This window comes from Cygnus atratus, chromosome 3 (assembly GCF_013377495.2).
Source record: "Cygnus atratus isolate AKBS03 ecotype Queensland, Australia chromosome 3, CAtr_DNAZoo_HiC_assembly, whole genome shotgun sequence".
Lineage (NCBI taxonomy): Eukaryota > Metazoa > Chordata > Aves > Anseriformes > Anatidae > Cygnus > Cygnus atratus.
This window is the reverse complement of record NC_066364.1, coordinates 59,284,680-59,311,557: the sequence shown is the minus strand read 5'-3', so window position 1 is coordinate 59,311,557 and position 26,878 is coordinate 59,284,680. Positions and strand designations below refer to the sequence as shown.

Below are 26,878 nucleotides of genomic sequence, written 5' to 3'. Positions count from 1 at the left end.
AGAAGGAATATGAAGGGCCAGGACTTTTAAGGAAGCAAGGCCACTTCTTTTTTCTTTTAAAAAGGGTTTTTAAGAAGCCAGATCCCAGCGGAATTTTTGTATGCCAAATACAAGAAATATAATATGAGAGAAACAGAAGTGCTATTTTGGGTCACATGAGTATCATATTCTGGACAATCCTTTTATTAGCAGGCAGATAGCCCTTTCCTGCCTCTTCTTTTAGTATTTTCAGACTTCAGCCTCATACATTTCCACCACTGCTGTGAACGGGACATTTATAAACTTCCTGTCACTAAAAATTATAGGTAAATCTGAACTTGAACTTAGCTAGAAGCACATCACAAAGCGCAAAGCAGCAACTCTCATCCTTGTTTAAGAACATGTTTTCAAAGAGGAGGTCAATATTTTTTTGTATTATATTTATCTTCTTTCTAAATGCCTGACCCAAATAAGTAATCAAATAGAATGAAAGCCTAAAGCCATCAGTTCAAATTTCGTCATGTGATTCTATCCTGGTGCGTAAGAAAACACTCAATTAACTTAACAAGCAAAGTGTGCATTGGAAATATTATTCTAAGCATTTAATGGAGTTACATAACTCTTGTGTGTTTGCTACAGATAGTAAAAATAGTTGAGAAACTTTTTTTCAGTAAAAAATGCCCTTTTATTTTAAAAATAAAAGTTGCTTATAGTTTTCACAGGCAATTATATCAGAATGTTTCTGATAAATATTATCAAAGTTCTTCATCTTACATATTTAATAAAAATAGTTATTAAAAATAGGCTCTTTTAAACATGGCAAAATAAAAATTGAGTCTTTCTTTGGAAAGTTTTGTTTTCCAGACAGCTATCACAAATATCTTTACTTCAGAGTAGAATGTGGTAAAATTTGATTATTCAAGACCCTTAATGATTCAGGCATTTTCTCCCCCTTCTTTGTAAGTTTAAGCACATACATAAGTTTTAAAGCTTTCGTATGATTTGGACCAAAAAGAGAAGCCCCTTGGAACTAAGACTGTGTCTGTACTAGGCACAGCTCCGACACCAAGGCCAACTGAGAGAGCGAAGGAGCATTTTTAATTACAGCACTACCCTATGCATTTATGATTACTTAAGTGCACTTTACCCCACCAGTTGTCTAATCCTTCCTTTTAACTTCTCCACGGTCTATTAAACATCCCCATTTACAAGACTCTCTGCTGGAATCAAACACTTGCTGGTTGCAATGTCTGTCTTTCCTGCTTACAATGTTCTGACAGCCCTTAACATATTCCAGTCCAGATTTGACCTCTCAATGGTATGCATCTAAATTGAGTCGATCTCACTGACAAAGATCAAGCTGCTACTTAAAGTGTCTCGTGGCTGGATTTTCCAGCAGACCTACAACTCCAAGCTGAAGGAGACATGAAAGACTGTGTGCAGCTGCAAGCGGTATTAGGAGGTAGGAGAACAGTGCAAGCCTCGCATGAGCTGAACAGCAAGTGCTACAGGGAGAAAGAAAGGGAAATAGGCTACAGACTCTTGGTCCCAACGTAAGCCCATGCCTAGAATGCATGATGGTTACACGCAGCCATGCATGATGGATACTCACCCATGCACTACTCATGCATGATGATGATACTATCCATATTAGATAAACAGGCTCTCCGAGTATAAATTAAAGATTTTATGCCATCTCCCTTCTACTGGATTCAGTTGTACTAATGGTTTAGAACTTTTCTAAAATACCATGAGGGAAAGCAACTTCCCTACAAATCTAGGAGGTTCATCAGTGCAACATGCAGTATAGGTCCTCTGTATGGAGAAAAGATTTGCTGCTCTCAAGCACATAGAGTAATTAATGAATGTTGTCCTGAAGGTGATTGCCAGCTGACATTAAAAAGAATAAAGAATGTAATTCCTACCGTTTTCCACTCAAAAGTCACAAACAATGTAGACAAAACCACAGCTTGCATGGGGAGATGAAGAGGCTAGGCAAACAGCTGTAACATTTACAGTTATATCTGTGTTTTTGTTATTTACTTACATTTCATTTTCCTTTGAAGTAATAGCCTCTTCTTTTCAGACAATTTTTGCTGCTGATGTTCTTAATAAACTTTAGTAGTATTTTAGCAGGGAGAGAGGAGAAAGCACTTGATTTCATTTTCTTGAAAAGCCTGTTTCGCCATCAATATATTGGAAAGCAAACAATAACTATCTTCCTGCAGGGCCTACAGAAAAAGATTTAGTACAAGAAAAGTCTTTGAAATAATTCTTGCGACATCAGTGTAAAAGAAAATCATGTGCTTGCCTGGCAAGCTCTTTTGGTCTAATGCAGAAAGAATGTGCATCTTGAAAAAGACAATCTATTTCCCAGATAATGTTTTTTGGATTTTTTTTACATGTTTCTAGAAATGAATCTGTGCAGTTTATATTCTGGTTACCCTCTTGAGGGAATACCGATCCAGAAAATATTCTCGTCTTTTTCAGTGGATTAGCAAAGTTAATGCCTGTCTCTCACAACTCTTTTAACTTTCCTTGCTCCTCTCATTTTTCTAGCCATCATTTCTACACTCAGTGACTCTAATCTCACAGAATGCAAGCTTGCCATTCCTTGATTTCTTTACCTACATCTAGTTCCTGAAGAAATGCATGGAGCTGTCATTCAAAACCTTTGTGCAGTGAGTCCAAGCATCAAGGAAAACAAAACCAGAGGCTTGACAAGATCTCACTGGGTGACTGAGATTTGGGACAACTAAGGCTTTCTCAGGTCCAAGTGCTAAAAAAGATACCTCTTATTGTTCTGGTAATGGAAGGGAGAGATCATTAGGTGGTGACTCATATCTAATCCAGGCAATGATAAGCAATCATAGAATTAAATTTAGGTTTTAACAAAACAACCCAAAACAATGACTTTAGATTTTATTTTACAAAGCAAGTACAAAACTAAGAAATAACTAAGATCCAAACTATCCTGGGGTGTATAGGAGAATAATTGTTCTGTGATACATCCTAGCAGTAAGAAAACCACTACCTCATTTCAAGAAATACATATATATACGTATATACAGCAACCACTGAAATAATATATCCCCTACGAAATGTTTTCTTCTTCACATGTAACACAATGGGCTGAAGAGTTTTAATTATCTTCTCCCAATGCTCTCCTCCCTGCTAGGATACAAAAACCTGTGGATACAAAAACCTGTGGCATTTCAACTCCATTGTGCAGCTAAGCATTTTCAGTATAGTTGCTTGCCTTGGGGTAACAAAATCAATTTGCTAATTTGGTTGTTAATTCGGGAAGAGAAGAATGTTGTTTCAAGGTTTTCTAAGGCTTCTGTATAATTCTCTGTCCCTTAACTATGTCTGATTTTCTTCCAAACATACTGTAGGTTTTGGAATTTGTAGTAGAGATGACAAATCATTCTAGGATTTGTTTCTCCCTTCAAAAGGTATTTAAGCTGAAGTACCTGGCTAGTACTTGGCAATTACTACTTATTGAATAAACTTTCTTGCTAAATCCTGTGTGCACCAGGTGTCCATCAGTCACTGAGCTGAAGGAAATTGAGGTTATTCCTAGGGTTTTCACTAAAGATGTGTGTAGACTTAAAACTTCAGCACATATTAGGTAAGCAGTTCTATTGTTTCTGAACTCTACATTTGAACAATACTATTGTTTTCCCGTCTGCTTTAAAATGACACAGGGTGTCTGCATAATGACATTTTCCCCTTTCAACAGGATAAATGGTGATGTCATCTCTCTGCAAGCACACACATAAATCTGCTGGAATTACATATTATGAAACATTTGAGGCAAGACATCCAGTATCTCTAGTATGAGACTCTTATGTTGTAGAAATAAAATGCAGGAAAGGATTAACAGTATCTAAGTTACTTAATAGCTCAGAAATGTAGGCAGAGATGATCTACCGTACAGATTTCTTTGCACTCAGTATGACTAAATCTTTGACTAATTTAAACATTTTAAAAGCATTTCATGTGTATCTCATAATTCCAGGAACACAGCAAGCATGTTGCTGCATTGCCATTTGGATGTTTTAAGTGGTAAGTCCTGGACTCCATGTAAGCATCTGCTTCCATTACAGTTGGCTTGGTTCCCAAGAACCAAAAACCTCTGCTTTTAAAAACTTCCTCTAGTTTTTTTTGAATTCTTTTAATAAAACTTATGGAATATATTTCATTTGCATAGAATTACCACATCCATTTTACTCTAACTTCATTCTGGGAGCATCATCTTTCAGTATGCAAAAGCAAAATAATTCTATTTTATACTATTAAACTCAAAATAAACTGTCAATACACCGGTTGGTCTCTGACCTGACTTTCTTCTGTCAGAACCAGGACCAAAATGCTGTGTGACTCAACTACTGAGACTATATTCAGCAATTTCATTCTTTGCTGACTTGTAGATAAGACAGAAATAATAATTAATACACCATAGTACATCATAACAGCTGCTTTAGCATTTTTTACAGTTACACCCACAGAGAGCAGAGTTTTCTGACTTGAACTTCGACTGAGTAAGCTAGCCTTCTCCCATCTTAAGACTGAAGAACCTTCAAGAACCTATGGGGCAGATCCCTTGCTCTTATGATTCTTCATAGTTCCTCCTTCCTTTTAGTTCTCACTTTTAGTACTGAAGTGTTCATTGAAAGTTAGACCCTTTCTGCTCTTCTCAGTATGTCAGCACTTAAGTAGCTGATTGCACTGGAAAAAAATGGGAATTGCCTAGAACAGTGCAAAACGTACTACCTTTTACTTAGATAATGACTATACATTTCTGTTCCTTGGAAAAAAATATATTCCAAATTTTCTAGATTCTTTGGCCAGTTGAATTTGTTGCCACTGAATTCCCTAATGATATTCTTTGCCTGGGACTTTTTCTTCTTCCAGCCATTTTATTCTTTTTCAAGGACCCATGCTGCTTTGTTCATTTGATGTTCTCCTTCAAAGGACTCAGCTTCACCCAGCTGCAGAAATACAAAACAAGACAAAAAAAAAAGTTGTCTTGGTTCTTTCATATTTTTTTTCTGCTGCTCTTGGTTTTGCTTCAAGTCTCATCCTCTATTCCAAGACAGCAGTGCTATTCTCTTTTCCATGTCATGGACCCCAAGAAGCCCTTTTCCTTGCAACACCACTTCTCCCTGTCTCTAAATCCCTTCTTCCTTTTGGGACAATATTGCCCTTTGAGCCTCCTATCTATCCACTTGCCACTGAGATCGATACAGACAAGTTCCCTTCTGCTCATCTATGCCATATCTCATACTCCAGCACCAGTCCTCCTCCACTCCAGCACTACTTCTTCACACAAAACAGCTCAGTTTAACTGGTTGGCATGCAAAGAAAACTGTCAGATATATTATCTTCCTTCAGAAAGACTTCAAGGCGCAGTTTTAGCATAACAGGCACAGTGAAATTATCAGTCCTTCAGTATTCACATATTCACAGGAACATTCTTGCATTGTGTAAACAGTTTTTATACGTGTTCCCTCATTTCTTTTCTCCACGTCTCAAGTTTAAGATTTAGCTTAAATACATTAGATCAAATTAATGAGCACTTTTCTACCATGTGTCTCAGTCACCCTAAAAAAAAAAAAAATTTAAAAAGTTTGCCACTGTGTTTTCTGCAGACATAGGAAAGTAATTTGGCCTAGGTGATTCATTGTTTATTCCTGCCCAGATTTAGTGCTCACTATGAAAGAATAAAGATCTTTGTTTCAAATGCCCAGCAAAACAACAGTAGCTGTTTTCACAGACTGAGTTTTGTGGTCATAAAGAAGTGTCGATACAGGAATGGAACTGTCAAGACTTAGTTTCTTGTTTCACACGCACAAAACTTAAGCATGTTCAAAACACACCATTTGAGTACAGAACATTATTTAAAGCAAAGCACTTTCGGGAAGCAGCTCAACTGACTGAATGTGCAGAAGCATATCTTTGAAGAAGAATCCTATTTTTCTCTATCTTTCCCAGGTATTTCTAAAGCATTCATCACTGCAGCCTGCAAGGCCACAGCAGAACGTGAAGACAACATGATCATAGCACATTTACAAATCCCAGGTACTACCCTGACTTTCTTAGTTCTGGTTCCAGTGGGTCGTGATGCTTTTTGTCAGTCCTGCACACGTCAAAACCTGTAACTGACTTCAGAAGTGGTCCCAGCTGGGACAGCTTCTCATGGGGGACCTTGCAATGCAAGACCAAAAACAGCTTGTACACCAAATGAAGTTTCTCACTGCATGTGGGCTTGTTAGGTGAGGAGTTCTTGTAGGGTGGGATACTGACCCATGCGTAAAGCAGCCTGGTTCTTAATATCCGGACTAAATCATGAAGAACAGTACAAACCATGGTATTTAAATTAAGAGTAAATTGCAATTTTCAGTCATGTTGTTGCTCTGTTCTCTAATATGCCGCATGTGGTGGCTGAACCATCCAACATTTGGACTGTGAATATGATACTGCCAAAGTTGTACTCGGTGGCTGCCAAACGGCTGAGCCCATGTGTGGCTTCACAGCTTGATATCCAGAGAGCTCAACTATGATTCAAATTCTGAAAAATCATCATGTCTAAGGTTGCAGCATGATTCAGCAGTCTGGAGGAGAGCCTTCCTAAGAGGAGAGAAAAAAACAACAGCAACAACACCAAAAAAAAGCACAACAAAACCACCGCAGCTGACCATATATGGCATAAAACTTTTAACAAAGTAAATGTCTTAAACACCTTTGCTTCAGAGCAGAGCTCTGTAACTTGACTGGTTGGTACAAAATATGGCTAGTCACAAGCACCAGGAGCTAAATTCTGCTCCCCTAACAATGGTGCAAGCTAATTTCAATGGTACCCAGCCTGTTTAAATATGAATACACAGAAGCTCCTCGACACTTCTCTTGCTGGCACTGTTTGAGGTAAGTCTGAAATCATTAACCAGGTAGAGAGCAAACTTCTTTATGAAAGAAAGCCTCCAGTGGTATTCCAGGAATGCTGCTAGAGAGGTGGACTCACTCCCTACCACACAAAGATGCTTGATTTATAAATGAATTAAAGCTTGTGAACTGACAAGGAACAAAAAACGGGGTCCTGCACACACACACACAGAACGCACTGGAAACCCCAGTGTTGTGCTAATTACTCCGTGTGCTCCAGGGATGTTTACACATACATAAAAGGTGAACAAAGCTTGTGAAAACGTGAAAACGGGGTGCCTACTGTCCTGGGACATGGAAGAGTTCAGCTGCTCATTCACATTGCAAAGCCTATTCCTCCAACTTGGCTCCTTGCCTTCTTAAAGCTGAAAATAGCTAAACTGTGTGATTTCCTTCGTGCACTGATGGATCAGGCGGGCCAGCTCTGCCTCCAGCCATGAGAACGCTCGGACTTCCCGCTGTGCATCTGAACACTGCCTGGCCAGGCAGGTCACACACCGTCCATCCATCTGTACCACGCTCATTCTTCTGCTGACGATGCCTACATTTCCCTTGCCAAGCAGAGTGGCTTAACGAATATTCTCTACTCCTTACAAAATACATGCTCGGTCATTTGGGAAATAATAATAAAAAAAAAACAAAACAGTGGCATAAATGCTGCTCCAGTTCAGGCTGAACAATTTGATCAGCACTACAAAATGTTGCTTTAGGAAAGCTTCCTTTTAATATAGTACATGAGATAAATGGAGCCTTTTTTTCTCATTCCCTTCTCTTTACCAGTAATTGAATGAAGTGGAGATTGTGAGGTAAAATCAAGCACATCTGGGTCAATTAGCATGGAAAGTCAATTCTTTAAAACCTGATGGATGCCTCTGGGAATCGTGCACTTCACAGCACGAATCTCAGTGCAGTGCTGCTCTCTCAGCAACTCAACTCAATTAAGCCATTACGTGGTTCTTTAAATCGGGGATCTGGGGGAATTGGTTAATTGTCTGCTTGTCATGGTTCCTCCTCAGGGAGCATGTAAACTACTTCTGTTTCTCCTATAGATGTGCAGTGCACATAAGAACAATCCATTTTAGCTGACTTATTCAAAGCTTATTTCTCCCGTGGGAAAATTAATCTTCCTCCTCAAATACTGCCCTGAAGAACAAAGCTGTCCAGTGGAAACAAACCATCCCATCAATACGGAAAAGGTTTTCATTGATTACAGTCAGGTTTGTATTTCTTTTTCCTTGCAAGTCTCAAGTATTTCTCCCTGCTTTCACTTGATCATAACTTTCACAACCAACCTTCTCAGGCTTGTGGTAGGGTTTCACCGTTCTCTGCAGCTATGAAAAGCTCTGCAACACACATGGACTTACCTAATGCACTATAAGTCACCCACTGCCTTTACAGTCAGCAGAGTCTGAGCAAGCAGTCTAAGCATATATGGAACTCTGCACTCAGTGGGCAGGGCTGACCATCTCTGGAGGACAACTCATCCTGTGACCAGATAGGTGGACAGAATGACACATTGGGGAATTCTCATCTGCCTCCACTGAGAGCTGTTCTGCATCCACTGAACCAAGGGATCCTCTAAAGAGATTGTGAACAACCAGCCTGAGGCAGATATCCCACTTCTAGACTGCAAAAATAGTGAGATTAATCCCACCTGCATCTCCCCACCACCGTCACTGTGACAACCAACCAGTAAAGACAAACTGCTGCTCCTGCCTCACACCACATAAGTGAGCTTCTCTTCACGTGCACACAAGCAGCTGCCTTTGCTCTTCTTTTGCTTCAAGTTTCAGACTGATGAACACCCAAAATCTCCAGCTGGCCTCAGTGGGAGACAGCTGCTGGGTGCTCAGGGTTGTGGAAAACAAATCACCCCATTTAGCCCCTAAATATGGATTTAGAAGGCTAACTTTAGATTCAGACTTTTTTTTAACTTGGCACAGTACTAAAATCCATCCAAGAGGCGAGTTAATTTTTTTACCATCAAAGAGAAGTAAAACAACTTCTCCAAGGTCATACAGTAGGATGACTAGGATTAGTATGCCACAAATTTTGTGTGCTATAACCAGAAAATTATTCTGCTTCCTAAATGTGACATAATTGGGACATAGTCTGATAAATGGAGACTGAGTAAGCCACACTAAATCTACTGATGTGTTCTGTAATGTCTGGATGTGTCCCCAACCCTAGCTATGAAAGGAAATGTAATTATGGTAATGGGAAAGTGCAGTCCGCCCATCATTTGGGTTACCACACACATACGTAACTGATTTCAAATATAGAACTGCAGTAACATCTCTTATACTCTTATCTCCTTTAGATAGCTTTTTCCTTCAGTTATAAGCTTGACATCTTTTCCTCTGACAGGAGAAACACAATTCTGGTGCATGTGCATTAGCCAGGGACTGTCATACCATTCAGAGGAGGTGGAAGGGCTGCTCTGCTCATGAGAGCTGCCACTGGGGCAGGCACCCTCACTTGCCCACGTAGGTCTAACCAGAGTATTTGTTTGGGTGCAATGGTGGGGATGAAGGAGGGAAGCTAGGTCTGAGGAAGAAAGTTCAAGAAGATCAGGAAGCCAAAAAATTTTATAAAGCACCCTTGTGTTTTGGAACCTAGGCCAATTTTAAAAATGAGGCATATGGCTCTTGCTGCAGTCTCAGCCGTGAATGCAGGGCACTGTAGAGATTCACAAGCCTTATTCAGACAGCCTCGCCTGGCTCTGGGCAAACAGAACAGCACAGCACACAGTGTGGGCTAACTCACACAGCTTCTGAGATGGCAGCTTAAACCAGGCAGCTCCTCAGGTGTAAAAGGGTAAATTTACACTGGCATCCTCAGAACATATCACTCACTCAGCTTGCATCATCTGGAGGACTTCTTGTCTTCAGAAGTTGTGCAATACGTACGTGTAACTTAAAAACTTGAGCTGCCGCCCCAGAATACGTGCGAGGGTTCCTGACGACAAATCTTCTGGCTCTCCTGCCTGTCTGCACTCCAGTGACGCAATGCCAGGCTATTTTCCCCCTGCAGCGGACTAGCAGGCAACCATTTTTGTGCACTTCTGCTTGCCCTGGTTACAGAAAAAAGAGGAAATATTTTATTAACTTTCATCTCCTAAACCAGAGTGTGCTAGATAGCCAGACTTCTAGTTTCACCAAGCTTTTGTGGGTAAAAGAGAAGTGGCTTTTTGCCAGATGTTTGCAGAGGCGTTCAGAGGTATCTGAACTTTAAAATGTTATTATCTTTAGGCTGTCATGCCCCGATGTTTATCATGAGCTAGAAGAGTATAAACAGAGGCAGCAGAGGCAGCAGTGAATAGCGTTAGAGAAAGGGAACTGTGACCTGCACATCGCCACACAAAGCCACCTTCCTGTAAGTGCCTTGTTCTTGCGCTGAGCAACGGCATGTAGCAGCAAAGTAATCCCAGCCATGCCAGGGACAGCCAGCCCGGCGTGCTGGTGGCAGCTCCTCCAGCATCCAAATGCAGCCGACAACCAGAGTTTCACGTCCAAAGGGGCCCTCCTTTCATCTTCCACCCTGAGCCAAAATCACATGGTACTTCTGTTCTCTCTGAAAATAACATTAGTGCTCACCTACATGCACCTGGACCAATTGCCAAACTATTGCAGATTCAAGACACTTTATATCCTTTCATGAAAACAAAGAAGCAAACAAACAAACATCAGCACACAGTACCACTTCTGCCTTCTGCCTTTCTTATGGCTTGTAATTCATCAAGATTGTGCCTCATCAATCATGTCTGGAAGAAGAAAAATGGGGAAAGACTAGCACGGTCACAGAAAATTCAATCTAACCAAGTCAGCAGTGGCTTGAAAGCCTTTGGATGCCTTGCAATTCACACGCAAGTAGTTCCCACAGTCTAATTTCTAACAAAAAGATATTTGCACCCCAAAGTTAGTGCAGATAGAGGCCAGTAACATCTGAAAGGGGCCAGTAACAACTGATTTGCTTCCTGACCATAAAATGCAGTAACCCCTACAGTTAAATATACCTTGTCTGCATGGTGAGAATGGGCCAGATCATTGCACAGCCAATGCATATCACATAGCCAATGCATGACTGCCCTGCATGTCCTGTACTGCAGCCTTCCATCCCAGGTCAGAGACTCTGCACAGTGCTGCCACCGTGTTTATGCCGGGGCTGCTCTGGCGCAAAGGGCTACATGAAATGTGGCACATGCTGAATAAAGACAGGCCTTCTTCCACAGCTGTCAGCAGCACCTTTGAAAAGCTGTATATGCATCTTAAAAATAATTGAAAAAAAATATAATAATAATTAAAAAGGAACCATTTACAATAAATAAGAACTTCCTTTTCTTGCCTTTCTTCAAAAACAGCTCTGGCACCCTCCAAGCCCCAGAGCAGCACAAAAACTGTTACACTGGCATTGGCATTGCAAACACGTACGCCCAGAGGAACACACATACACATACCTACACAGACCCAAAGCCCTCTCCCCAGGAATGTGGCCATCTCTTTTCAGGTACATACCAGCAGGAATGCATACACTGAAGAAACAGAGGAGGAAAAGAGTAAATTTTTTTTTCACATGGTCGTTTTTACTCTGCTTGCAGCAGTCCCCTCCTTTTACAGCCTCAGGCAGGGCTGAATTTGGCTGAGCCAAAGGCGGTGGAGGCATGATGCAGATGAGACCACACCTTCCAAGCACCCTCCAATCACACAGAAAGAGAGCAGATGTCAACAAACCCACACCTTTGTGGGACCAGCCCCCTCTTCTTACGTGAGGCAGTTTCCACTAAATAAGACCGCTCCCGCAGATGGCCGGCCTGTTTCCACTTGTGAGAGGTAAGCAAGCAAGGCCAACACTTTCCATAAACTCTGAAGCAAGGCTGAGAGGACTGTAAGCAGCTTTTCCCCTTCTGCTCAGAGAAAAGCTAGCTCCTTCCCTGGGAAGCGCTTTCATGCTGTGTGTGGGGTATCAGGAGCCAGTACAAACCTTCCCTCAGTCTTCCCTTCAGGCAGTCAACAAATTGTTTGCCTACAGAATATGGATACACATTCAAAGATGTGACTACTACCTCACACTGACAAGCCTACTTAACCTCTCCACCGACATTAGATGCCTTCTTTGCCACTCAGCAGAATTCAGATGAGATCCTCTTGCATTTTCTCTTACAGCCTTCTCTACACATGCACATCAAAACATCTCCAAAGCTTATTTTGAGAATTTCCAGCCCAGATCAAATGCAAGAGGCTTGTCCTAAAAGGTAAAGAACTGAACTGCAGCCAGGCTTCAGTATAACTTTTTCCAGATGTCAGAGCACACTCAAACTATCTCTAACATCAGTTCTGTTTTGGGACAACACGCAACATAAGCATCAGTAGAACCTTACTGTCACGGGATAGTAATTTAATTCCTTGGAAATGCTTAAGATGTCTGGGTTAAGAAGGCAAACAACTTGAAGGCATCCTGAGAGGAAAACCACAGTTCTGATGTATACTTTGCACAGCAAGGAAGTCCTGTAGAAACGAAAGAGGCAGACTCCAGCTTCCTAGAACAAGAAATATGAGACATCATGAAAGTGCTTGCAATGGCACACACTCTAGCCAAAAAAGTGGTTTTTAATAAAATTGGAAAAGGGTGTATTGCATTCCCACAGAAATGGTAGAAACACAGATGTTGTCCAAGTTTAGAGAAGGAAAAAAAAAAAACACTATCCACATTTTTGATGTTTGCACCAAAAGAAAAAAACTCCTGCTTTGAACATTTGATGGAAGAGTATTAAAAGAAATCATTATTATTATCGTGGCTCCCACCAGCAATACAAGAGGCCAGGATCTGTCAACATTTTCCTTATAAATCCATCCTTCAATAGAATCTAAGTTGGCCTGAAATAGCTAGTTGGGACCAAAATCTGGTTTGTGAGATCTCTGGAAACAAAACTCCATCTGGCTGTTTACAAAATTCTAGTCCGAAGAAAATGAGAGAGACCGTGAGAGAGGAAGAGGGATAATTTTTAGTGGCTAAAGCTATCGTGTTTGTGTTGCTTCACAGTGCTAATCAGCAATCAACAACTGAAAAGAAAGTTTGTAATTAGTGCTGATGAGCATCCCAAAGCCGGCATGCACGTTCAGCTATCTCCAGCGTTTTCTTCTGAAACAGGCAGCTGCCACATAAAACAGGCTGTCTCATGATATATCTGGAGCTCACATTTCCTATGACATCCTGGACAAAACTCATCAAGGACCACAGCAGGAAAAGAAAGATTCCCAGACATTCCTGATTTTCAGCAAAGAACCATTTCATGCCTAGGCTTAAAACTAAGTTGTCTAAACCAATATTATTATACTCATTTATTGAGCCAGTTCATTAGGCTTCAAGGGTAGCACTCAAACCAAAGGATAGATGCCATTTTCCTTTCTGAGCCAGCCTCCAAAAAGTACCTAACCCAAAACTGTCCAATTCAACGGAAGACAGAGAAATGCAGTTTCACCGCTAGTCAGATTTGGTAGATTTTTCATTTTATTGACTGGAAATACTGTTTCCCACCCACTGGTCCTGCACCATTGCATTCTTCAATGGCTTGGACCTCCTTCACATACATGAAGTCCATCCCAGCTTTCTATTGGCTTCTGCAGTCTCCTTCCACACTTCAACTCCCACAGCTATAAAACAGGAAAAAGCCAAAGGCTTTGTGATGTCCATTAGCATTTCCCTGTACCAACAGGCTTTGGAACCAGGCAGAACAGTAATGGGCCCTCGTGCTTCAGCTCCATTCTCCTTTCAGCTGAAACTCCCCACAGTCAAACCAATTTACCTGCACTCTGATGAAATATCCATCCCTGAGTTACTTGTTCTCCCTTATTTTCCCAGAGTTTACAAGCTCTTTTACACAAACATTCCCTTAATCTGTGCAGCACAACTGCCAAAATCAGGACTTGAGTGTGGTCTCTTCAACGCTTGGGCTGTGTTTTACTGTTCATTCCTGCAACACTTTGCACAACCAGTATCTTTTGCACACTAGTTTACTATTAAAATTGTACAACCCTCTCAATTATGTCTTAATTTTACCAGTTCAACAAATTACATAAATCCCTCATATTTTAACTCTCTGATGAGTTAGATCCTGTAGGAACACAGTCACTTAGCTCCTAAGCTTACAACAGAATTACTTTGTGAACAAAATCTCTATGACAGTATCTGAAAGAAACTTTGAAACAAAATATTACAAGAGAGAAATTGCAGTTGGTGAGAGACCAATAAACACACTGTAAATTCTGAGGGTTTGCACAAGAAACACTGCGTCGTGAATGGCTATTCCAGAAATGGAAAAATAGAGAGCCTCTTAACATCCAAATAGGGTGAGAAGGCAGTGCTCCAACAAGCAAATCAGAAGTGGAAAGAAAAAAATGTCTCTTGGATCCAAATAGTTTTGAAAATGAAAACAGGGATTAAAAAAGAAGAATTAAAACGTGGGAAGCCGAAGCCTATTCTCATATTTTATTGCGCCACTTGAAAGAAAACTAAATGCAGGCTATGTCCTGATGAGAAGCAACATCCTGTGTTTTCTGCCAGTGTTAGATAAGACTCACTGATGAAGATGGGGTTTAAAATAGGATGGGGTTCAAATTGATACACAGAAAGAGAGGTCATGTTACCTCTTTGCTTTTTTAAATGCAAGGATGACTTTTCTAACCTATGCACTTGGGAGGTGGTAGATACAGCAGGTAAGGCTCCTACATCAGTTCTTCCCTGTGGCCATCTGCAAAGCTGTGATTCTGAAAGAAGAAGTGCTGGTAACACCAACAGGCACTGAATGCTACAGCCCTTTGTTGTGAAAGGCAGGAAAATCCCTGAAGGAATAACCTGCACCAGCTCTCAGACTCCAGGCACCTGCAACACCACCCATTTTAGTCCTCTCAAAATGTCCCTAGCTTGTCACCCTTCCTTGAGATCCTTGAGGAGTCATGGCAGAAATCCAACTACAACTACTGTGGAGAGTTGTTCTGTGCAGGGCCACTAAGATGAAACTTTGTAAACAGGAAATATCCAAGTAGCTGTGAAGGGAGGCAAGGCCCTAGTGTGCGAGTGTTATCAGAGAATGGCTTGGTATCTTCAGTTCTCCCAGTTGTCTCTCAGCAAATTCAGGCCTTTTTGTGCTGTATCTCTGCAACTCCCTCTCTAGCCCCAGCAATGATTAAGTCCTACATACAAGGACCACTTCATTCAAAGCAATGAAGCTTGAGCCAACACTCCCAAATACAGTATATATTCAAGCGCAGGACTCAAGGAAGAGCATAGAAGACACGGACTGATTGCTGAAGGTCTCCACAGAAGTCATCAGTGATAGATTACTACTACAGGTCTGTCATCCAAAACTGAGCCTTTGAACTACTTAATAAGAGGCCTTGTAGTCCAATCATTCACAACACTGGGACTTGTTTTAGAAATAACTACAGTGACAGAAAACAGTAAAACTGTTACCAAATTTGCTTTTACACAATAGGCTTTAATGACTTAAAATGAAACATGAAATATTTTTAAGTGTTCTCTAATGTGGGCCACAAAATGGTTTTTCTGCTTCTTGAAAAATACTGGTATTCCAAACGTCTCTTCCAGCCCCACCTTAAAATGGCAAAGATCAAAAAAGTCCCTCAAAGTGAAAAAAAAAAAAAAAGAGGTATTTTTTCATGCCAATCAAGACCAGTGGGTTACTGATACAAACTGAATTTCAAAATATACTACCCCAATGTTTTTCCCTTCCAAAATCAGAAAGGAACATTAACATGTTAAAAGAAAGAATTACAAACTTTTTGTAATCTTCATTTTACAACAAAATTAATACAAGTGATGCCCATGGTCAATTTCATCAGAATGCCTCTTTCTAATGAAAACAAACTTTGATGAAAGCTTTCCAATTGCCCTAGAAATTTAAGGAGAAAAGACTACAGATGTTTCTGGTGACTTTTCCTGTCAGTTGAGAAAATGAGAGGCTGTATGACCTGCATAAGACAGATGAAGAGGTATTAAAAAAAAAAAAAAAACACCAAAGGTTTGACACAGAGATTTGAAAGGGATTTTCGTGGCCTGACTGTAGTTCTGACTCGTTCCCTAAGAGGAAAACATCTGATTGCCTTTTATACTCTTGAAAAAAAAAACCTGTCATAATTTTTAAGTGTGTTGATCATAGCTTATTTTTAGCTCTGACAAACCACAGAAACATCTCCAAAAATATTCCCAAGAAACACAGTGACCCTTCCAGCTTGGAAAGCAGAGATCTTAACAGAATTGTCCATGCTACTGTACAGGCTGAACAAATCTGTAAGACCCCTTGATGGCCCATTGAAAAGCTTTCCACATTTACCATGAAAACCCTGCTAGCCCTTTGGCTAGCAGAAGTATATCAAACCGTATTCAGAAACAGCTCAAGGAAGTCACCTACAAAAGACTGAAGCGTTACTCTGGAGACTGCAAAGGAGATTTATGGGACCCCAAGCTGAAGGCTGTGAGGAATAAGAGTTTCAGAGAAGGCAACTTACTGATGACCCAAGTGAAATGGGGAAAGGCGGTAAAAAGGACTGAGAGTCAAAATGCATTTGGAATGAGAAAACGATGGCCAGGAAAAAGAGAAAGTTGCTAAAACGAACAGGGATTTGATACGTAAATCATGTGAAAGTCAGTGAATGCTTTGCAAAATGGAGAGCATAGAGACGTAGGGAAGAAAATTTTACCTCTCATGTGCCGGTGACGACATTTTACAGTTGGTCAGGAGGAATGTGACCACTGTCCTATGGCCAGTCTGATGAAGCTATTTATAGCTGGGACTGGTTGTATATGTTTAATGATTATCTCAGCCCCACACTTACTCACTTCATGGATTGTCATTTCCTGATAGTAATTCCTTTGGGTTGAAGCTTGTTCATATTTGGTCACCCCCTGAAACTGAATCTCTGAGCAAGATGAAAACAATTACTTATGTGGGAGTGGGACAAGGCACTTTCTGCTAAATGCTATAACCACGAAGGTCATGCTCACAACTCAAAAATAGCTAAATGTTACAAATTTTGTTTCTGTGCTGTTTAGTAGAGTAAGCCAGGACTCAGGTTAAGTTTGACGAATATTCGTCCAGCACTTTTAAGGTCAGGAGTGCTTACAGTTGTAATTTTCACATATAAAGCTTAAAATTATCTATCTCTTTAAAGAAACTTAGCTGTCATTCCAGTTGTGGAGCAATGTTATATGCCTGTGTACTTCATATGTCCAAAGCCGGGGAACTCAGACTTTTTTTTTAAATGATGGCTGACAGCTAAACCAGAAACTTTTTAAAGACAACAGCATAAAAAGATTGTGTCATCACAGCAACAAGCTGTGTATCTACTGTCTGCACTCCTGATTCAAAACTTCCTTCCAAGGAAAAACAGTCTCTAGTCAAGAGCATCGCAGAGCTTGTGTCTATATTCACATTTGTCCATAAGAAAAGTTTCCCATCATCAATGCTGTGGTCCCATATCACATAAATTATGGGAGCTGTACTGCCTTAACCTTTTGGAGTTTTCTTCTCTCCACCTTCCCTGTTATTCTCATCTTAGTTCTCCACAAAACTCTAGCACATTGGTTTATTTAGTCTTGAAGTACCAAATATGCTCTAAGCCTCGCAGCTATGTTCCAGATTGGCTTTCTTGATAAATATCTGTGGACAGAACTTTTTGTTACCTTAGTTTTTATTCATTCTGTTCTAATTTACTTATTTTTTTAATAATTAAGTGATGAGAATTTACTGCTTTGTGTTGGTTTGCAGGAGAAGCATGACAATTTCTGAGTAATAACATAACTGGCAGGATTTGTTCAGACTGGCCTTCAAGAAACAAAAATCAGACATCCATTCATCAACTAATTTGGCTTGAAACAGCATATGTGGTTTTATTGCTGGAATTGTATCATAGCAAAATAACCTTTTTCAAATGTCAGAAGTCCTTTATGTGTCAGCTCTGAACATAATGTACAGTGTATTCTCTGCAGGAACAAACCTGTGACCTACAGCACCAGAAACATGTATCTACACCTTTTCAACTAAAAGAATGATTTGGTTGCATTACAAATAACAATACAAATTACAGTAACTGTGCTGTCCATTCATCCTATCCAAGGGTTAAACTGTAAGGAAGAGTAGAAATAGAAGAGCTAACACATCTAGCCAAAGTGTTGGATGTCTTAAACTGTCAAAATGGATTGCTGTAATTTCCCTCAAACTTCAAAATATTTTTATTTTTTTTCCTGAAAAGAATAAAACAATGAAAACTGAAAAGCCACAGAAAGGGTTATGGAATCACTAACCACATAATGCTGGTTTTGCTGTTGTTTTTGTCTTTGTACATGTATTCATTTTTCAGATGTTAAGGAACATGCACCATGTCCAGAATGAGCATCTTGACATGGCACATAGCAAAAACACTCTAACTTCTTGTGGTTTAACCCGGCCAGCAGCTAAACACCACACAGCCATTCGCTCACCCTCCCCCCACACTCTCTGGGATAGGGGAGAGAAACGGGAAAGTGAAGCCTGTGAGTTGAGATAAAGACAGTTTATTAAGACAGGAAAATAATAATAACAATAATAATAATAATAATGATGATGATAGTATTACTACTAATAATGTGTACGAAACAAGTGATGCACAATGCAATTGCTCACCACCCGCTGACCGACGCCCAGCCTATCCCCGAGCAGCCAGCCCCCCCACCCCGGCTAGCCACCCCTATATATCGTTCAGCATGATGTCAGATGGTATGGAATACCCCTTTGGCCAGTTTGGGTCAGCTGTCCTGGGTCTGTCCCCTCCCAGCTCCTGCTGCATCCCTAGCCTGCTCGCTGGCAGGACAGAGCGAGAAGCTGAAAAGTCCTTGGCTTGGTGTAAGCACTGCTCTGCAACAATTAAAACATCAGCATGTTATCAGCGCTCTTCTCATCCCAATCCAAAACATAGCACCCTGCCAGCTACTAGGAGGAAAATTAATTCTGTCCTAACTGAAACCAGGACACCTGTGCCTAGGATTTTTACACTGTTAGATGCCTTCCTTTTTATTATCTTCTTTTATATGCTCGCACATCAAGGCCAACTAGCAAATGTTCTAGAAGAAAAGATTTGACAACATAAGCTGAAAGTGCTTTCGGAAGAGTGGGACAGTAGTGCGGGTAAATTTACATGTGACACTGTGACACTAACTCAGGTCTGTGTTCTCCAGGTTTTTATGATTTGAAGAGTCCCGATGAGTGCAATAAACGGTGGCACAACTTTCAGTATGTTTCTGACTTGAGTTCCTTCTAGTACTCATGCATCACTGGAACTAAGGGACAAATTCAAAGTTGCTCTGAATTTATTTGATTTCAGCTTTTTCCATTTGCAGTTTTGTCTCCAGTTAACTCTTGAACTTACTACAACTGTCCCTAAGAATAGTCCAGAACCTGAGGTTTAAGAACAAGTTTGCCAAATGTATAAATGTTCTTGTTACTTTAGATATTTATTGATGAATAAAACCAACCTTGCATTCCATAAGACTCTGAATATACTTAACATACTTCCATTGAAACCTTGATACGTTACCTCGCAACAGCATAAACAAATTCCTTGTGTCTTACTTGGAAACCAAACCATTAATTCTCTTTTTTGTGTGTGTATGTTAGTCTGTGGACAAGGTTGCGGAACAGGCACTGAATTTATCAATATATTTTAAACAAAGAATGTGGATTTCTCCCAGGTTCTTTTTAATGACAGTTCATCAATCCTAGAATCACCGCCATACAAAAAACACAGAAAAATTTCACCCAAAGAATTTTCTACTTTCATATCTACTTTGCCATTAAAATGAAAAGGAAGACCTGCTCACCATCTTTCCTCTGCATTTTTAAAATAACACATTTAGCAAGGAGTACACACCATTTTTTGTTATTTCTCATGATAGGTTAGGAAAACATAAATGTCTTTTTTGCATTTTTCCTTTAATTCTTCCTTCTTCCTTACTTAGTCTATCTCATTATGAATCTGTACACTCAGATCTGGAGGATTTCATAAAAGAAAATGTGCCTGATCTATTCCTTTCAGTTGCTTTCCTGATCCATAAGTAGTTCCTGAAAATTACTTCATTCTTTCACCATTAAAAAAAAAAAAAGTAAAAATGTTGACTAAGTTGTTCAATGATATAGCTCCCCAATACAGATCAGCCTGTTCCTGAGTTCAGAGGGGCAAGTTAAAAGGGAGACTTGCATCCAAAAGGGCTCAGGACAGAAGCACACAGAATTCACCACAGACACAGCTCTTTTTCTGGCAAATGAGTTCCCCCATGGGTTAACAGACCCGAACACTGTTTCATGGTGGTAAAATGCTGTGGTGGTGGTGGTGGGAAGGAAGCTGCCAAGCCCACCTCATCCTTGGCCAGTTCACTCTCGCTGCTCTCTTCGCACACCACATTCTCCGCTTCCGTCTCCGTCCCCCAGCCCTTCCCACATAAACACATGCATGCACCTTTCCCTTCAGCCCTGCTCACCCTTTGCCACTCCAGACCGTGTCTGTGTGCCTGAGGGTCCTGGACACAGCACTAGAGGGTGGCCCCGCACCAGGCCCAAGGTGTAAGAACATACCTCCCAGAGGCCAGCTTCCAGCTGCTCCTGTTTTACATAGGGCAAGTGGACTTCACCAGCCCTAGTGTTCCCACAAGAACAACCCTTTCCCATCAAGTTGCAAAGTCCTCACTCTCTCCTCTGCCTTGCAAAGATGCTTTGCCTCTGCCGAGCATTTTTTCTTCATTAGCAAATAGCTTATCGTGGGAAAAGCCTTTTGTCAGACTGACAGGGAGTTTGCAAGCCCTGTACAACTCCCACATGTCATCTTCCCTTCTGAGTCAGAGAAACAATTCAGTCCCATTCCCCTCACATCTGGATAGAAAAGCTGGTCGCAGCGAATAAGAAAAACAGTGTGGTTTTGCGACATGGTGAACCATTCAGCTCGCCCCTGCTGCACAAACCTTCCAGCTCCTTCCTCCAACAAAACCTTTAATTCCCAGCACATACATTCTCCTTTTGCACCAATTCTTCTCCACGCACCGGACTGTCTACGGTATTCACTTGGAGTACAGCACTTGCCTTGTATCAGTGACTTCTTGGGCAGCATGGTCCTTTCCAACCTTCTACTCCCCCCTGTGGCAGCTTGATGGCAAAAAAAAAGAAATACAAAGCACACCTCCGAAGCCATGTACTGTATCATCACACTTTGTAAGTCATTTATGAAGAAAAAAAGTTATGTGAAGGCCTAGGCACAGTCTCACTAGATTAAGATTGTAAAATAAGAAAGCTGTTCCTAGGGAATTTGAAATTCAGCCCCCTGTATCTTATGAATGACATGAGGAGAAAGAAAAAGATGTGACTAGTAGTTATCTGCTTTCAAAACTCACCTGAAAATTCTGTATTACAAAGTTCCTAACTCAAGAGATGAACATTGGTTAGGACCGTTTTAGGATTTCCAAATACCTTGCAAATCTTAGGTAATGAAAAAAGGCAACTGATGAACTGTCTTTTCATCCTATGTCATAACTGAATGCTAAATAATCATAAAGATTTACCATGCTATTAAGGTCAGACTTTTCCACAAGATCCATCAAGGGTAACTTCCTCACAAGAAATGCACCACAAATAACTTCATAGACTCAAACTTCATAGAGACCCCACTGTCCAAACTGGTCAAAACAAACACCTAGGTACAGTAAAAACCTAACCTTGATTTCTATTTAAAACTCTTTAATAAAAATGTTGTACACAGAGTAATATGCTCAGAAACACTTGCCATTGGTGTAAGTCCTACCACTTTTACAACTTCATGCTTATTACTTAAAAGCCACTCATCACCAAGATGTTTGCTGCAACACATCTGTAAGCCTTAGACCTGGGACCACTGCACAACTCAGTTTCCTCGACTAGTTCCTGCAGGAAATTGAAATATCTTAGAAATGTCCCCACTTCCCTGACAACGCACATTTCTTCGAGTATCTGCTCTTCTCGTCTCTGCGTGAAAAATGGTCTAACAGAGAATTTCCCACAGACACCAGAGAGATCAGCATTGTAGGATGGTTTTCAGACCTGGTCTGGTGGTTGCCAAATTTCACACACATCCGCAGGTCAATAAGGAAGCCACCTTTGCTGTTGTAGGTTACATCCTAGTTTCCCCGTCTGCGTCAGTGTACAGATGTATTTACACAGTTCACATACCACAGATCACTTGCTGAAAAAACAGCCAGCCAAGCTGGCAGCTGAACCATGGGGAGCCATTTTCCTGAAAATCAAGCACTCCCTAAAATAATATGTTACTATGTTGAAGTCATAGGTCAGCTGATGCAGCACGCTTATCAAGTTCTCCAGGGGCTTTTCAGACCTGTGCAATAATCCAATCTGTCTACCACCTCAGGAAGGCCTGTGCAAACAGAAAAGCCCATGTTACACCATACCAAGGTCAGTTAACTCAGGTTGCAGCAAAAAGGAGGCAAATTTCACAGACAGTGATATCTCTCTTTCTCCCCAAGGAAAATGGTCCATTCTATTCATCATCCCTGAATGTATAAATATTGGCCCTACCCCATCACACAATGTGGACAAATGTATCCCACAGGATTCTCCACAGGACTCTAATTTTCCACAGCAGCTACAACATAAATTAACAGCTCCCATAGTCTACTGCAGAGTAAACAGCATTTGTTAATTAAAGTCCTTAATCTGGTCAAGCCTTAACTAAACATTGATGTTTCCCAGCTTGGGGAAAACAAAAGGCAAAACCTCAAAATTTACACTGACAGTTCCTGAGAGAAGCAAGGTGAAAAAAAATGAAAATAAGATCACATGCATTTTAAAATAAGGAGATCTGATTCACTCCTTCTCATGTAAGCCATGACAGAGTTGAAGGAAGTCTTCCTCCAACTCTTTTCCATGTGGTTCCTCTAAGAGAGGGACTTCAAATGACTTCTGGTGAATGTCCTGAATCAGGTCCCCAAACACGTTTCCTCTCCATCCAGCACCACTCATTTTTTATGAACTCTGTTAACCATTTATAGGACAATTGTCAAAGGAGTGGCAGGTGACTCACTTCAGTCCCAGTTTGACTTACTGCTGAAAGAGGTTGTGAACCTCAGTCAAAACTGAGGAACAGACAACTGAAAGCCTCTTCTCTCTTGACTGCCTCTTGCAAGCTGTGGAAAGGGCCCTGAGCTTCCCCACAGAAATGTAGGACACAGCCAAACTCTGCACAACGTAGTGAATGCTGCTCCCTATAGCACTGAAAAGATCCAGGGCAAATTTGTCAGAATACATTCAGATATACTGTACCTAAGGTTTGGTAGGTAAAAGACCCTTGGCTTCATGCTCCTTAGGATCTCTCTTTCATACAAATAGTTTTACGTGTGCTTTGAATACTCATTTTGATTATTCTACTTCCAGTAACCACGTTGCTGCTTTAAGACCACACACATTTGTGAAACACTCCAGTTACTTTTTAAGAATGAAGCCAAGAGCTGAAAGCAACGTTCCCAGTGACTCTAGAAGCAATAAAGCATTACAAGTTCGAACATAAAGAACATAAGTTTTAAGGACAATGATTACAGAAAGCAAGAGAACTCGGATCTGCTAACGGGAATTACATTGGATGGATTTGCTTTACTCATACTGCTGAGTAGGCTTAGCTCGATGGACTTGGACTTCTCAAGTGCAGATATTTTGATGGCCAACAGTGCACTCAATGAAACGGCCCGCTTGACGCTTGCAGAGAATCTGACCTAGTATCTCGAGGAACCTGGACTAGGTCCACAAGTTCAGCAGTAAACATTTCCACAGGCCTTATGCCCTCTATCCAGCGCACCGCCCAGCCTTCTCCTTCCGCTTCACCCTGGAGAAGAGCTAATGACTATTAGCAAATAAAATATCACTGGCAAGGTTAGCTGAAGTGAACCGTTGTTGCTCCAGCGCAGAAGAGTTGAGCCACGTGACTCACTGACACAGTAAAACAACAGCACGACGTGGATAACTGGCTTGACACCTCCTGGGAAATGAGGTTTTCTGTTTTCCTCTGCCTTTGTTGATTCACGAGTGCACACATGCCTCCAGAGAAGGACGAGTAAAAGTGCAGCAAGCAGTCTGCTTTAGAAGCGCTCTCTATGCCTACAGATACATAGAATAAGTCAGCAGATGACTTCTAAGAAAGATAAATACCAGGCAACCACATTCACGACAGAATAAATCTCTTTATTTTTATTTTGTGCCTACTTCTGAGCTAGCAGAGCAAGCATTGCTCGGAACCTGCATTTTAAGCGAAAGCCTGTGAACGTAGCTTTAATGAGACCTCTCTGGATTTTGAGATATATTTGTTACGATGCTTAAGAAATATCCTGGTGAGCATTTTGGGAAAGGAACTAATTGGCACACTAAAGCCGAGGCAAGCCAGGAAGGGTCCGAAGCCAGCTACAAGCCCGCGGTGATGATAAACAGCCCAGGGTCCAGGTGTCCATATATGGCCAGACTTCCTATAAGACTGACAGTACTGTATGTGCATTGCGTATGGTTCTTGGATCCCGTTCACATTCCTCGGGTATGTTTCTCTGGAGCTTTTGATTTCCGCTTTGAGGGCTGGCTCAGACCTCCAATTGCTCTTATAAAAAAATATCTGTGACTGAAAGTTGAAAATGTGCAAGATTCTTTCTTTAAGTACACAAACACTCCAAGTCTAGCCACTTTCCTGTAGTCTTGCCAGGTTTTCAGTATGTCTGATACCCGATCAAGTGACTTTTTGGGGGGAAGGAGGAAAAAAAAAAAAAAAAAGAAGGAAAAACACAAGAGAGGTTTTTAGCATATCCACACCTGTACATTTTACAAGACTTCACCAAAGGAACTGCACCAGCCGAAGCTGATGTAGACACACGCATACCGTATATAGCTGTGTAAACAAGTCTGCAAGGCCAGTATAGTGAATTCCTATTTTCAGCAGAAAAAATATACTATCTTAAAAGCATGTGCTGTATAAACACCTGCATGGAAGTCAAAATGAGTGCATTTCAACCATTTTATGCCTCAATGCCAAGATGTTCTTCTCCAGCTCGTGGTACAGTGTCACCAGAGAGGACAAGCTAACGACAGCTTAGCCTCTGAAAGAACCACCCTTACCTCCAGGGTCCCTTCGCCCCATGGCAGATGGTGAGTCACATTTAACAGCACAGAAACCAAAAATGACAAAACGGCAAACCTGAAGAGCACTGATCCCTATCCCACTTCACTGGCTGGCACAACTTGTAACTCAGGGGGCTAACTCCCGATTCGAGTCTGTGCAAGGACTGGTTCTGAGGTCCAAATGCCTGTATAAGTCTTTTTGTTCAGGGCAGCAAGTGGATGGGGCTTGCTGTACTTGGCCCGCAGTGTGAGGACTTAGGACAGATTTAACCTTTAATTTTGGATTTCCTGGCTTTCTGGTGGTTTGTTACTTTTAAACAGACTTTTTCTGTTGGTGAGATTCTCGGGTTTTGTTTAATAAAATTGATTCTCTGAAAAAACCTCTTACATGGAAAGTTATAAAACATGTCTAGAGCCTCTCTCTCTCCGATGTTCTCCTACCATATTTAGGCATTTAAAAAAGGCATTCTGTTTACCTGGTTACATTTGCATTTTGGTATGCATGTCATACATAGTTTGGTACACATATTATTTACCCAGCACTGAGGCCATTGGAGTCCTTCAAGTAAATAGAGATTTCAGGCGGCCTCATGTTTGAGAACATATATTATTTACCATAACCGTTCCTCTGGGACTTCTTCTCTTTCAGAGGCAATCTCATTTCTTTTAATGGAGAACTTCAAGTAGACGGAATGACATCCAAATGACTTTAGCAGCCAAAGTACAGGCCTGGCAGAATATAAAGACAGTTTTACAGTATAATATATCCTACTGGGGCTTTACATGAAAATGTATCTTTTTCCCTCAAGAATCCTGTGAATACATATTGCAGTGTCACAGCGTGGATGTGAGCACGCATGTGTACAGAGGAATGGAAAGAGGAAGGGATATGGCAGCGGGAGAATGACTACACGCAGAAGATGCTGTCTTTTAAGACACCCACCAGATTCCAATTTGCCTAACAAGATGCACGAAGGCAATCTCTCTCGTTAAATGCTAACATACTTCTGCGGGTCAAGAGTCAAAACGCAGGCATTCCTCGTGCCAAAGCGGAGGTCAAACAACGTGACATCACTGAATATTCAAATGGTACACGGGGAGTGGGGGGAAGAACCATCCTTCTGGCCTATGAATAAATAAATAAATAAAAGAAAATGCAAAGCCTAACAGTTATCTGCAATGATTTAATCCAAACCACAACACGTAGGTTTGGGGTTCGGTCAGATCCAAGGCACGGTGCTGGGGTTTCGGCTGGGCGCGGTGGCACGCCTGGTTGTCCTCCCGGGACGGTCTGACAGGGCGCTTCGGAAGCGGGGCTGTGCTAAGACTGTGTTGCTCGGGGATGACAGCTGCACACAGGCAGCGGGAAAATAATAGCCACTTCTTCCATGCTCCAGACTCGCTCCGTTGTGCCAAATATTTCAGAGTAAATAGGCACTCTCTCTATTCATAGAGAGCATCTATTAGGAAAGGAACACATTACAAATATTCGGTATGATTCAGGAGGACACAGAGTCAATTTATACACCCCGCGGGGTAATTATACCTTTTTTGGTCGTAACAAAACGCTCGGAATACGCCGGGACGGGCGGCGGGCACCGGCCGGCGAGGGCCTGGGGAGGGGGGAGCGAAGCATTCCCGGGCCGCCCCTAGCAACCGGCCGGGCGCGGGGCGGGCCGCGGCGGGAGGAAAACACGGCGATTTTTTTTTTTTTTTCCTAAAAAAAAAAGGGAAAAAGGGGGCGGAACGGGGGGAGGCGGCGGAATGCGGGAGCCA

General features: G+C 41.3%; 1 long non-coding RNA gene across 34 annotated transcripts in view; it reads right to left on the bottom strand.

Annotated features, from left to right (window-relative positions):
* Positions 1-21,055, bottom strand: part of LOC126913244 (uncharacterized) — a 38,719-nt gene extending 17,664 nt beyond the window's left edge. Inside the window, exons 1-7 of one of the 34 annotated variants that reach the window (XR_007708029.1) lie at positions 16,641-16,715; positions 12,302-12,460; positions 11,381-11,455; positions 10,270-10,497; positions 6,289-9,997; positions 4,756-4,973; positions 2,027-2,210 (exon numbers count right to left, since the gene is read on the bottom strand). This is a non-coding gene — a long non-coding RNA (uncharacterized LOC126913244). The other 33 variants (XR_007708019.1, XR_007708028.1, XR_007708031.1 and 30 more) reach the window with 33 other exon arrangements.
* Between the last annotated feature and the right edge of the window lie 5,823 nt (positions 21,056-26,878).